At 40.7% G+C, this 12,576-nt stretch overlaps 1 protein-coding gene across 1 annotated transcript in view; it reads right to left on the reverse strand.

The window, feature by feature from the left end:
• Window positions 1-10,269, reverse strand: part of DKK2 (dickkopf WNT signaling pathway inhibitor 2) — a 74,351-nt gene extending 64,082 nt beyond the window's left edge. The window contains exon 1 of the mRNA XM_054293284.1: window positions 10,064-10,269. The gene's annotated coding sequence lies outside the window, so the exon portion shown is untranslated. The remainder of the gene's footprint in view (window positions 1-10,063) is intronic.
• Window positions 10,270-12,576: the final 2,307 nt, after the last annotated feature.

Consider the following 12,576-nt stretch of genomic DNA (forward strand, 5'->3'; position numbering starts at 1 on the left):
TTAAAGGGAAGTCAGAACAGAGATCACAGTATGAAGAGTGCACACTGAAGTTTTTTCTACTTAAAACATTCCCAGCTTTGCTTTGTCTTTTCTTACCTATTTGATTCTTCCTGAGTTGTCCTCTTTGAAACAGTGTTAATGTCCTGACTTGTTTGTACTCCTTTTATTCCATCACATTTCTACTGCAAAAAACACCTCTCTGGGACTGGTTAACTCTTATTTAGGGTTAGAGCTACCTTACCTCCAACATTTTCCTCTGTCTTGCTCTGAGCTTCCATCTCTCAATCTGACTGTGTTTACATGCAGCTTGATGAAGAAATTGACACGAAACATGAATGTCAATGTGACAAACTTTCCTTCAGAAAGAAAAGACAGTCTTTCAACCATATAAATTAAAATCTAATGCTAGGGGCTGTGTTTATCAACAACATACACAGGAGCCATACAGGAGTTCTGCCACAGGAAGAGAGAATCAAACCCTAGATTGCATGGGTTTCTCAGATTTGAATGGCAGATGTCATTTGATAAAAAATTCAAATGTACACCTCAGGTTTAGTTCAGCGTAACATTTCAGACCTGCTTGTGAATGCCATATTCTGAAATCAAGGTATTTCTATAAAGTTGGACTCAACAGCTGAGTGTTTGTAGAGATGTTTTCAATTATAACATTGAGTCCAGCAGTTTAAAGCCAAGACTCCTAATTTACAACAGTACTTGTTAATTTACAACACTGAGCTTGTATAACGTTTAAGTAAACACTGCACTTCTGGATGACAGAAAGCTAAACAATGAAATAAAACTTCAGAAACATATCTACTCCTGCAGTTTTCAAAGAGCTTCCAGTTCTCCAAAAACAAACAGCTCCCAGCTGCCTGACATTTATACTCATGCATCCTGTATTGCTACATATATAGAGGAAGGGAGCAGCAACCTACATGCTTTTCATTCAGAAAAATCCATCAAATCAAATTTTAAGGTAAATTCTGCTTTCATCCAGGGTATTTAATTTTCTTTTGTGAAGGGAGGGAAATGTCAAGAAGAAAATAAACACTATGTATAAACATGAAATGTACTTTAATTTTACTACTGAAGAGCTAACTCAGTCCCCAATTCTTTGTTCAAATTAAGCTAAATCCTTGTCTTTCTCACAAGCATTCCAGCTGAAGACAGCCCCCTCACATTTCAACCTTCTGTGGCTGACACAAGTCAAATTGCAAGCTCTTCCTTCTAACCATCCATTGCCTCAACTCCTTTCTCACTAAATTTTTTTAAAGTTTCAGCTATCCAACTTCTTTCTTCTCTAAAATGCCACTCTCCTCTTCTGACTCTTCCCAACACCTCAATACTAGAGCTGATCAAGTAAGCAGAAGCTGCTCAGAATGTCAGTTTTCCAGAAAAAATATCTTCAATGTATTTTTCTAACAGCCCAAAATAAGACGACAATGGAAACTGACTATTTGTGACTGAGTTATTGCAATTGTTTCAAGAGGACTACTCTTCACTTAAAACAAATATTGAACTGAAAACCTTATTTTTTACAAAACCATTCCAAAAGCCTGCTGTTCAAAAAACTCTACAGATGATCCCCTTCAAGGTCCTATTTGGTTTTCCCCTCAAGTCTATAAAATCAGAGCTTCCAGAACTTTGGAGCTTTATCCTCAAATACAGTGGTCTGGAGAACATTTCAATATGGAAGCCCTCGAAGGGGTAAGAATGCAGAAAATGTGTTTCACAACAGTCTTCCATGGTACAGAGTATGAAGAAAGGACTCAGAGGCTGGAAAAGCTGAGGCATGTTCAAAGAAGCTGAGGGCCTGAGGGCAGGTTTTGAAAAGCCTAAATAATGACTTGAATAGCACTGGTGAGCCACGGAATAGGACCAAGAGCATCAAAGGCCTCTTAGGGAGAAATGGGACAGGACAGTGGCTTCACAACTGTTTTGTGAATATGCACTGCTCAGGATCTATAATACCACAACTAATTAAAAAGGATTTAATAGACATTATTCTCTGGGGTGGTGGGAGGGTGTGTCATGTTACCAACAACATTTTGTCCTTTGGGAATATTTTGCATATTTGCAAGCAGATATTTGAGTAACAGCCTAGGAAAATGCCCTCCAGACTCACTGCCAGGTCTCTGGAGCAATCTAGTTAGAAACATATACAGCCTCATCCAGAGAAAGGGCAAGATCAACAATTCCCTCTCAAATTAATGGGATTTTTGAGTGTTCAGCATCCCACAGCTGGCTAAGCCCTTTATGGAGCAGTAATTGCACACAGTTCTCTGACTTGGGTGGGGAGAGAAACTTGGGATTGGCAACCAGAATAGTACTCTGTCCAAAAGCCTATTCAGCTACTGTCTGAAGACAGAAATCCTGACAGTAATTGCATGGTCATTTCTGAAGAGAAAATTCCCAAGGACCCCAGAGGGATTATGCCTTTGTTATCACAGGATTCAGCCTCTGAATTACTACTGATTATTACTGATAAAAGCACTCAAAAAATCACAGGGATACTCTCCAGCAAGTTTAAGTATCACAAGTATAGCTTTAAATTTAACATGATAAATTCAATTCCTACCAAAACAAATTAACAAACAAACAAACACCACAACCCAGAAACATGAAAGGTAGTATATTACCTCAGCACAATACTTGAACAGGAATGAAAAGCTAGCACTGAGACCCAAAAGAACTGCTATGAGACAGAAGTCTGAAGCAGAAGGCTTAAGCTCGAAAAAGGAAGGGTGCAATCCTACTAAATGTAAATGTTAGTATTTTACAGATATAGATTTATCAGACATGGATCCATGTCACATAAACCAATCTTCTCTCCTGTAACAGGATACATGCCTAGTGGAGATGCAGTAGATGCCATACTGTTTTAGCAGAGCAAGTCTTTTAATACTGTCTTCCTTGACATTTTCATAAGCCACCAGGGGAGACAGACTAGAGGGAAGCACTGCATTCAAGGAGCTCTTGTTGGTGGCTCACTCACTAGAAATATGCACAAACATGATGTGTGTGTGTGTGTGTGTGTGTGTGTGTATAGATGCAGCCAAGGACCCTGTCCTCAGTTTGGTATTTCCAGTATTTTTACTAATGACTTGATTTATAACTTTATTAAGTGAATAAATAAATGCTATGAGTGGAAAAGGGCTACAAGAACAATGAAGACAACAACTAGTTTTCATAACAATGCTGATAATGTTGAGAAATACTCCTGTTAAAAAAAAAAAAAACAAAAACAACATCCATCCAGGGTTGTGACTAAAGAGTGGAAAAGGTGCTTTTTTATTTAGCAGAAATAGAAAGTACATGAAAGAGCATACAGCTGATAAAGTCTACCCTCAGTCAAACACACAAAGCAAGGAGCTTAAAGAAAATTGCCAGGAAAATATATCATGGTCTTAATTAGTGACAACTTGTAACAACCCATGGGGCTTCAAGCAACACAAACGTGAATGCATAAATGACAGCTAAAATTAAAGAAAGAAAGAGGCATGAACCAGATCTCTGTTGTCCTTCTTTCCTCCTTGTTTTCACACTTGTTATTGTGTCCTGTAAGCTCAGAAAGAAACTGCATCACCCAGTTCCTTGTATTTAGCCCAGGGGTGACCCAAGGTCACACAAAAGAGGGTGGTGTCGGTGAAGGGCTGGGAACAGCTGATATAACGTTGTGTGGGGATGCCACTGGCAAAACAGAGAAGAGGCTCAGTATGCAAGCGTGGCACAGCAAATTCCACCACTCCTACCTCCCGCAGGGAACAGCGTTTCCATCAGCCCAGCCTCTCTCCTCACTTGCCCTCCCTTGGGCCCCAAACACACTGCCAGGATGCATATTCCACATTCCTCTGGCATATAAAAGAGATATTAATACATTCCTAGCATGGCATTCAGGGGAAATAGTATGCCCAAGAGAAGAAATTATACTCCCAAATCTCTCAAAGTGAATTACAGTTTATCGCTATCAGGAGATACAGGTAACACATAGGAAAAAACACTCACAGGGGATAAAGACAAGGTGTGGCTCATGAAAGTGGAATTGAGAATATCTTGTTTGAATGGCTGGTTTTAATTTACACCTCTTGAAAGCACGAATAAACCTTGGAGATATGCACCAGTGCTGAATCCTGGGGATGTCAATGGGGTTGTGAGAGTCTGTGACTTGCCCAGGCTGCATGCTCAGAGATAAAAGAACCCCTAAGTGTCTGCTTGGATCCAGAACCTGTGGACCTTTAACTTCTACTGACTGACAGAAAAAATGTCCTCTTGCATTAAATCAAAAGGAGTTTTGTATCACTCTGTGGGATAACTTGCTTATCAAGTATTGGACACAGGCCCAGCCACTGCGATGAGAGCAGAGCAGTGCAAGGCTTTGCCATCACACTCCTCAGGGAAGCCAAGAATCTGCAGGATTGCTGTGTGACTCCTGAAACACCAAACTGAACTGCACAGCCCAGCAAAATAAAACATTTCAGGCAGATTACTTTTACAGTTGCCTTACATTAGCCTTTGCACAATAAATATCTCTTTGCTGTTTCGTAGTTATATGAGAAGGTTTGAGGTCATACAGAAATGCATGAAAACTGGTTTAAGGAAGATGATTCATCATCACAGGCTATGAAATAAGGCTCTGATAAGGTCCCTTCCAAATCTGTTGTTATGCTGGAATTTTGCTATTGAACACAATGCAAACAGGATTTGGATACAAATGAGGGGGTTTTCTATGACACCCAAGACTGCATCTGGCAGTGGTCAGGATTCTTCCTTTCCTGCCTCTCTAGTTTCTTTGGTAGTAACAGCTGCATCTCAGTGACTTTCCATCCTTATTTCCAGGTAACACAGTATCACAGAGGCTCCCACATCAAACACCTCAGGCATCTTTCCCTTCTCATCTAAAAGGGGTTTCTTCTAGACTGCAGTAACAGCCTTTTCCCAACAGAATATAATCTGCCTCTTAAAAAACTCAGGGAACAGAAAATTAAAACTGATGTAACTACAGTTTATCTTTCATATTATCAGTTTATCATTTCAGTTTATCTTTTAATATTCCATTCAAAACTGATTGGAAAAGCCAGCTCATTAACAGCAGTTGTTCTAAAAACAACAGCATTTGCAACTTAGAAGCACTCGAGTTAAGGAACTAGAAAATTTTACGAGCAAGCTTTTGACTTTGTGGATTCCTAAGTGGTTTATCATTATTAAAAAAAAAAAAAAACTAATGAGGATTTTTTAACTCTTTAAAGAAAACTAATAGTATTCAATGCAAATAAATACAATTTTCATCTCATCTATCAAAACACACAGACAGCGGTGGATAGACTAGGCATGTATGATATGACCCTAGTTTACTCATTTCCCTAATGCATCCCAGCCTGTGTGAGAAAAGCCTTCTGAGGCCCCACAACAAAAACTCTGTGTGATTTCTCTCTCAGAAAATCCTAGCACAACAAAATGAGCCTTCCAATGTGACCCAAAGGACACCAAGGAAAGTTCTTGGCAAAACGATAAAAGATTGAATTTCCCAAGCTATGGCCCTCTCAACAGCATAGATTAGATTTTTGATTAAACCAACTATGAGATCATCTCCAGCACAGAGCTAACAATGCTATATTGTCATGCCAGGAGTATGTTGTTATTCACACTAGGGCAGGAAGACTTTCTACTTAACACTTAATTTATTTTTATTTAAACATTACATAGCTGTAACATAAAACAAGAAGAACCTGGTGCTGATGGGTGTGATGATCTCTGCACTCCTGCTCTCCACATCCAGAATGGCTTTTGGTCTTTTCAGGCATACCTAAAAAGCACAGTCACTCCACCAAAAGAATGAGGTGATTTCTGAAGCAACATATTCCCAAAGTACTCAAAACTAGTTGCAGATAAAACGTGCACTTAGTTAAAAAATCCTCCTTTTTCATGCTGTTTGTTATCTTAATTAAAATAATCCTTGGGATAGATATTTTTAAATCAATTTGTCTTATTATCTTAACAAAGGGGTTTAAATAGCATATTTTAATTGAAGTTGTCTTACTACTAAGACACTGCCACTGGAGGTAGTGTAACAGTCCTTAGAGAAATCATCAACCAAAGTCAGTTTTATAGATGCAAAGAAAAATATTCTTCACAATCAAAAGTATGGCTGAGGAGGAGAAAGCTAAACAAAACCTTGAAGTCCTAAACTGAATAGAAGATACAATGTGAATGAACCAGGACTAAACTTATTCTCCTACAGTCTTCCAGTGATGTGCTTAGAGCAGCCAATCAGATGTGGTATGATCTAAGAAATATAATGATCATTTATCCTTCTGTTAACTTCCAAGAAATAGTGCTACTCTTTCAGAAAATTAGGCAGAAATAATCCAAAGACATAATTTTACATTCAAGCTCCATAATTTCTTAAATTGATAGCTGACACTTGATAAAAAAATTGACAAAAGAGCTAGAGAATTTGTTTCATGCTAATGTGTTTTCATCCATTTTCATCTCAGATCTTAAAAAAATCCAGGGGTCGTGCAGCTCAAAATATGTTTCAAGTGAAGGCAGAGGCATCTGTGAGATGCAGGGTGGCAAATGGTTTTTGAGCAGATAGTCTCAGCATTGCTGCACACTAACTCCACTGCAAACGTGTGCATGGTGGCACAAGATTAGGAAATGGAATGGATTTAGCAAACAACGTGCACTATCAGACATCTGCACCTAACTATGGATAAAGAGTCATGAATGATATTTGTCTTCTTCCTCAGTCTTTTTCTGTAAACTTTCTGTAATCATCAGCCACTTCTCTCCTGGGCAAGAAATCCAACTTTGATTAAGAACAAACTAGAGGTGAGAACCTGAAAGAGGACCCAAATCACTGAACCTCTATTACCTCAACTTCCATGAGATTTAGATTCAGAATCTTAAAGCCATGACACCCTTCGCTTTGAAGGAGAACACACCAACAATTAAGATTCTGTTCAGATGCACAGAGTCTCCTAAAGCTCTAAAAACTCACTTAACAATCCCATTATGGGCAGGAAACAAAAGATGAACTGCATTTTGTCCAACCAGAGCAGGAATGCAGCAGTACTGAAATAGCTTCCTGGATGTGATCAGGCACCATATCGTGAGCAGGTAATGTCAGGTACCTGTATCCCAAAAAAAGGTTTGATTGTCCAAGAGTGACTCAAAGGACTTTGGAAACCTGAAATATACACTGCCTTATCAGCATTTAATGCCATTTCCAAATAGTAAAGCAAAAGAGAGTCAAAGCTGATGGAGGAATTGAAAGGGCACTACTGATGATGTCAGCATTGCTAACTGCAGTATCTAAATCGGTTTTATTTGATCCCCTTCCCATACGTAATCTGGGCTGGCAGAGAAAAGCTCTGTGGTGTTTCAAGCTGTGATACTTCAAAGCTCTGTGCAGTAGCTACCAAAGAGAATAAAAACATAAACTTTGCTCAGCAGCCGCAGCTCAGGATGACGAAGGTAGTCATCAGCAAGCACGGATCAGGGACTGACCCTTGTAGCTGCCTCCAGCCTTGCATAAGAGCCCTTCCCAGTGGCCAGACTGCCTGCAGAAGGCATCTTTTACAAATCTCCACCAGGACCAAAATTCATTCTAATTCTTATTCTCGTGTTGCTTTTCCATGCAGAGAACCTGGTCTCTGGAAAAGACACTAAGTATTTTACTTAATACCCTCCTGTGGAGTGACCGCTGAATTAATCACATACAAATGTGAATTACCATTGCTAAAGCAAAAAGCAAGAGATGGAAGTCTTCAATCAAAGCCTCACAAATCAGTAAAAGAAGTAAGCAAACAAAAAAGGTCAGTTACAAATATTCCTCTTCCGAGGAGGAGCTGCAACTAGTTTAAAGTACACATTCGAAAGAAATGCACCATCTTGTTTACTGAGACCAGTAATGCAAATAAATGAGAGAGAGAGCTTGAGAGAGCTGAGAGAGCACAAGTCACAGATAGCCAATAATTCCCAGTTTTAATCCATCACAAACAGTGACATGAAATGTATCAGAATAGTTTGGTCTCCCTTTTTTTCCAATTAAATTTCACTAAATGGATTAAGCATCTTAAAGAAAATATTGTGTTTGTTAATATTAAAATCTCAAAGGAAATCTAAGGATGCTCCTTGCATAAGAGTCTCTGGCTAATTACAGCTGATTTGTAACTTGAAAAGTATTTATGGCTTTTGAAACTGTGTCCATTTTGCCCTCAAAAGACAAATATTCAATATGCCCTTCAGCCAGACCTCTAAATCAATGAATAGGAATTTCAAGCTGACCTTGAAAACTTGGCCCTGTGGACACCTGTTCTGAAGGACAGGGAGAGAGAGAGCACCTGTGCGAAATTCCCGCTTGATAATGCTCCCATGTGGCTGCAGCCACTGCTTTGTAATTTTACTTTTTCACCCCAGCTGATGAGAGTTGTTGCAGAGGCACCTAGCCTGAGCTGGGACTTTGCACATTTCATACTATTAGCCTACAGGGAGAATAAGGAAGAAGAGAATCCCTTCTTTGTTGGTTTCATGCTCCAACAATGAGACTATACCCCAATTTTTTTAATCTGTGTTACTTCCAGTAACATTACCAAAATATATTCCAGGAACATTAGCCAAAAAGACACTGGTTATTGTTTGGGGTGGGTTTTCTTTTTTTTGTTGAATTTTTTGATTTTGTTTTGGGGTTTTTGGTTTTTTCTTGGTTTGGGGCTTTTTCGAGGCCTGAGGCTTATTTGCAAAGAAGCTGTACAATTTTGTATCTAACTTTGCATGGAAGATGTCTCCCAAAATACAGGGAAATTAAACAAGAGTTAAAATAATGGATTAAAACCTTCAAGAAAAAAGAGTGCCCACGGGTTACTATAATTCAAATGTAAAATGTATTTCTTCTCAATAGAAATAGGTTTCTGCTACATCCCAAAGAAAACCATATAGTAATGCATTTTTATAAAATAAATAGTAAGCTAACCATCTCCATGGCCAAGTCACTCTTTCTTGATTAGACATACAAGTCATCACAAATTACATTTTATCAATAAAAAGATTGCAAGAGCAAAGATTTTGCTGAAACAATGCTATGATTTTTTTGTACACTGTATACAAATAATTTTTCAACCAAAAAGTAAAGGAAATGTAAAAGTCCAAAGCTGAACTCTATATCACAAATTAAAATCCTATGTCTGTGTTGCCACACTTGAGGCAGCAGAGCCACATGTACACACATAACTTCCAAGTGAATATGCTAAAAGTAATTCATGGTTGCTACACTTATTTTTTTTCCCCTATAAACACTTATTTGAACACTAAATTTACAATTTTACATCGCTCAAAGAAAGCAACACCTCAATCTTATGCGGATATAATCCCTAATTTCCTCATTCTTCACTCATAGAATCATAGAATAACCTGTGCTGGAAGAGAACTACAAGGGTCATGGAGTCCAGCTCCTGGTCCAGCACGGGACACCCCAAGAGGCACACCCCGTGCCTGAGAGCATTGTCCAAACACTTCTGAGCTCTGTCAGCCCTGCTGCTGGGACCACTGCCCTGGGAAGCCTATTCCAGTGCCTAACCAACCTCTGGATGAAGAGCCTTTTCCTAACATCAAATCAAATTCCCAATAATCTATGAAGTTTTATTTTATTTCGTTAGGTTTTAGTTCTTTAAATAGGAATGGATTATACAGGAGTGTACGGGAGTTTTGTTTGAGCTTTGGCACTTCCAGGACTGCGAGGCTTCCTTGCAGCTCTTGCATGTCCCTCACTGGGTCTGGGTTACAGAACAAGGTGAGCTGGAGGGGACCCACAAGGATCACGGAATTCAGCTCCTGGCCCTGCACAGCACACGGCCGAGAGTCACCGCCTGTGCCTGAGAGCATCGCCTGGAACTGCTCGGGCGCTGTCAGGCCGGGCTGCGGCCCCTGCCCTGGGGAGCTGTTCCAGTGCCCAAACACCTCTGGGAGAAGAACCTTGTCCTGATACCCAGCATGAACTGCCCCTGACACAACTTCAGGCCATTCCCTCGAGTCCTACCGCCGGCCACCAGCGAGAAGAGATTACCTTGATTGGTCATGTCCAAGGAATCAGCATGGACACCTTCCCTGATTGTCCCCAGGGATCAGGGGGATCCTGACAACACCGGCGGCTCCCTCTGATTCCATTTGACAAGAACGTAGCTCTCCAAGTTTGCTTTTAGGGCAGAGGGAGGTCACGGCTGCGGGTCCCACACATCCCGGCTGATCCCGGCGGGAGCGCAGGCCGGGAAGGCTCGGCCGGCCCGGGGCCGCCACAGCGCGCAGTGAGCAGCGCCGCCTGCTGGCGGCCGCGGGGACGGCAGCGCTGCCTCCCAGCCCCGGGAACACCGGGAGCACCGAGAGCACCGGGAACACCGGGAACACCGGGATTCCTTCAGAGGGAGCGGCAGCAGCGGGAATGGATACCCAGCGGGAAGCTGGGCAAGCCTTCGGTTCTGGCCATTAACTCGATCCTTCCAAGACGCTCGCGATAATGTATTTGTTATTCCCGGCGAGAAACTTGAGTCAGTTCAGCAAGTTCCTAGAGCAAATCTGATGTGGATGGTTGGCCTGAACTCCAGGGGACAAACGTTAAAGATAAAACAGGTGGGCAGAGCTTCTGCGTATGGGAGACTGGGCGCCAGAAGCTCGATAATGCTGCAGTTTGTCCTAGATCAGTCTTAGACCAAAGACAAGTGGTTTGACTGATTCTGTATCACCAGTATGAAGCTATGTTGTTGACACAGATTTTGGCTGTAAGGGAATGCTCACAGATTAGGATGTGCCTTTTCAGTGAGTTTCCAGCTAGTGCTTAGAAGAGCTCTTCTTCTGTTTCAGCTCTCTGCCAGCAGAGCACCCAGCCTTGCGAGACGTGATGTGGTCTCACGCTGATGCTGAACATGGGCATCAAAAGGACTCAAGCCCTGCACAAAAGGACCAACTCTCCTTGTTAGGAAGAAGCACAAGATTTGTGGGCACAACTGCTGTCATTCGCACCTATTTTTGTTCCCCGTTTCCATATCTTCTCCTGCATCTCTGCTGCAACATCAGGGAGCTGTTCTCGTGCAGAGTCTAGACGGATAGCACATATTTGAATTAGCATGAGGAATTTGGAACGAGGTTTGTTTACCAGCCTGCAGTTCTATGTCCTTATCTGAACCAAGCTGCTCACGCTTCTGAGCATCAGGCATTGCTGCTCATCAGAAAGTTCTCCCTCCAGACAAGGCACATTGCTCTCAATTTAAAAGAGTTGCCAAACACGTTTGAAACGGAACAAAATTGGAACAGGCTAACAAAAGAAGTACAACAATTATTCAAGGTTTCACAATTCAGCTCACTTTCTTCAAAAGGAAGGTTAGAGAGGAATACACTGATGTTATTGCATGTCTATTTGAGCAGAAGAGGATAAGGACTATTGGACCCAGATAAAATACAAGATTCAGCAGCTGAAACTGTAAAAATTCAGGTTAGAACTCAGAAGTGTATTTTTTCTGAGTGAAGGTAAACCATTTAGCCAGCCAATACACAATCGCTGACTGTCACTTGAAGCCTTCAATTCAGCATTGGATATTCTTTAAAAATACGTTTTCTATGATCCCACACAGATCCTGAAGAACCACACAAAACACAGATTAATGATCTGCAAGCTGAATTGTGCAAACAACCTGACTAGATGATTTTAACATTTTTGTCCTTCACAATTTAAAAATACCTTGTATTTTAGTACTGAACATGTGAACAATTCCTTTTCTCTTCATTAATTTTATTGACTTCAACAGGAGAACTGAATGGCTTGAATTTGAGCATGGGATTATGTGCTATACTGACACAAGACCACTGTTAGAATTGTAGGAGGTTACAGATGTCATTCTCTAAGTAAAGTTGATCACACAGCAGCTAAAAACCCTGTAGCTTTCTCAGGAAGAACAGGGAACATTGCCCAGCTCTCAATGACTCTCAGGAAACCCTCTTTAGAGATGTGGATCTGCCTAACAGCTGAAAGTAAGCCACTCTGTACAGGATCTGTTATAATCAGACATTTATAATACTTTAAAAATAAAAGAAACTTGGAAAGTTAAATTATGTTTCCATTCATCTGACTTCATTCCAAGCCTGTAATGCCTATTACACATCAGCTGGATTATATTTGAGACTCATTTCAACTAGTTAGCAATGTTTAGAGGTCAGTATAATTTTTGACCTGATGCATTAAAAGGGGGAGATTTATAAACAGTATTGACTAGCTCATACCTAAGACATCACATCAAAACTATGCCATGCTTTTTCTCAAATTCTTCCTCGCTTTCTTCAAATCTTTTAAATCGTACGTCATTTTATGCTACATAAGTCTCTCATTAAGGACCTTAGAGCTCTTTATAAGTTTTCTGTCTTCTCTACAAATTTCACCCACAAGTCGGAACTAATCTGCCCCAGGCTAGAGTCCAAGTACCATGTTTTACACACCACATCTTGCAGGGTAGTCCCACAGTGGCCACAGCCACTTTCTGTATGTGATACCAAAATCTACATTGTCTGCCATTTCAGGGCATCTGCTACTGC

Source organism: Melozone crissalis, unplaced genomic scaffold (assembly GCF_028551555.1).
Source record: "Melozone crissalis strain CALT ecotype California unplaced genomic scaffold, PUWL_Pcris_2 ptg000006l_1, whole genome shotgun sequence".
Taxonomy (NCBI): Eukaryota; Metazoa; Chordata; class Aves; order Passeriformes; family Passerellidae; genus Melozone; species Melozone crissalis.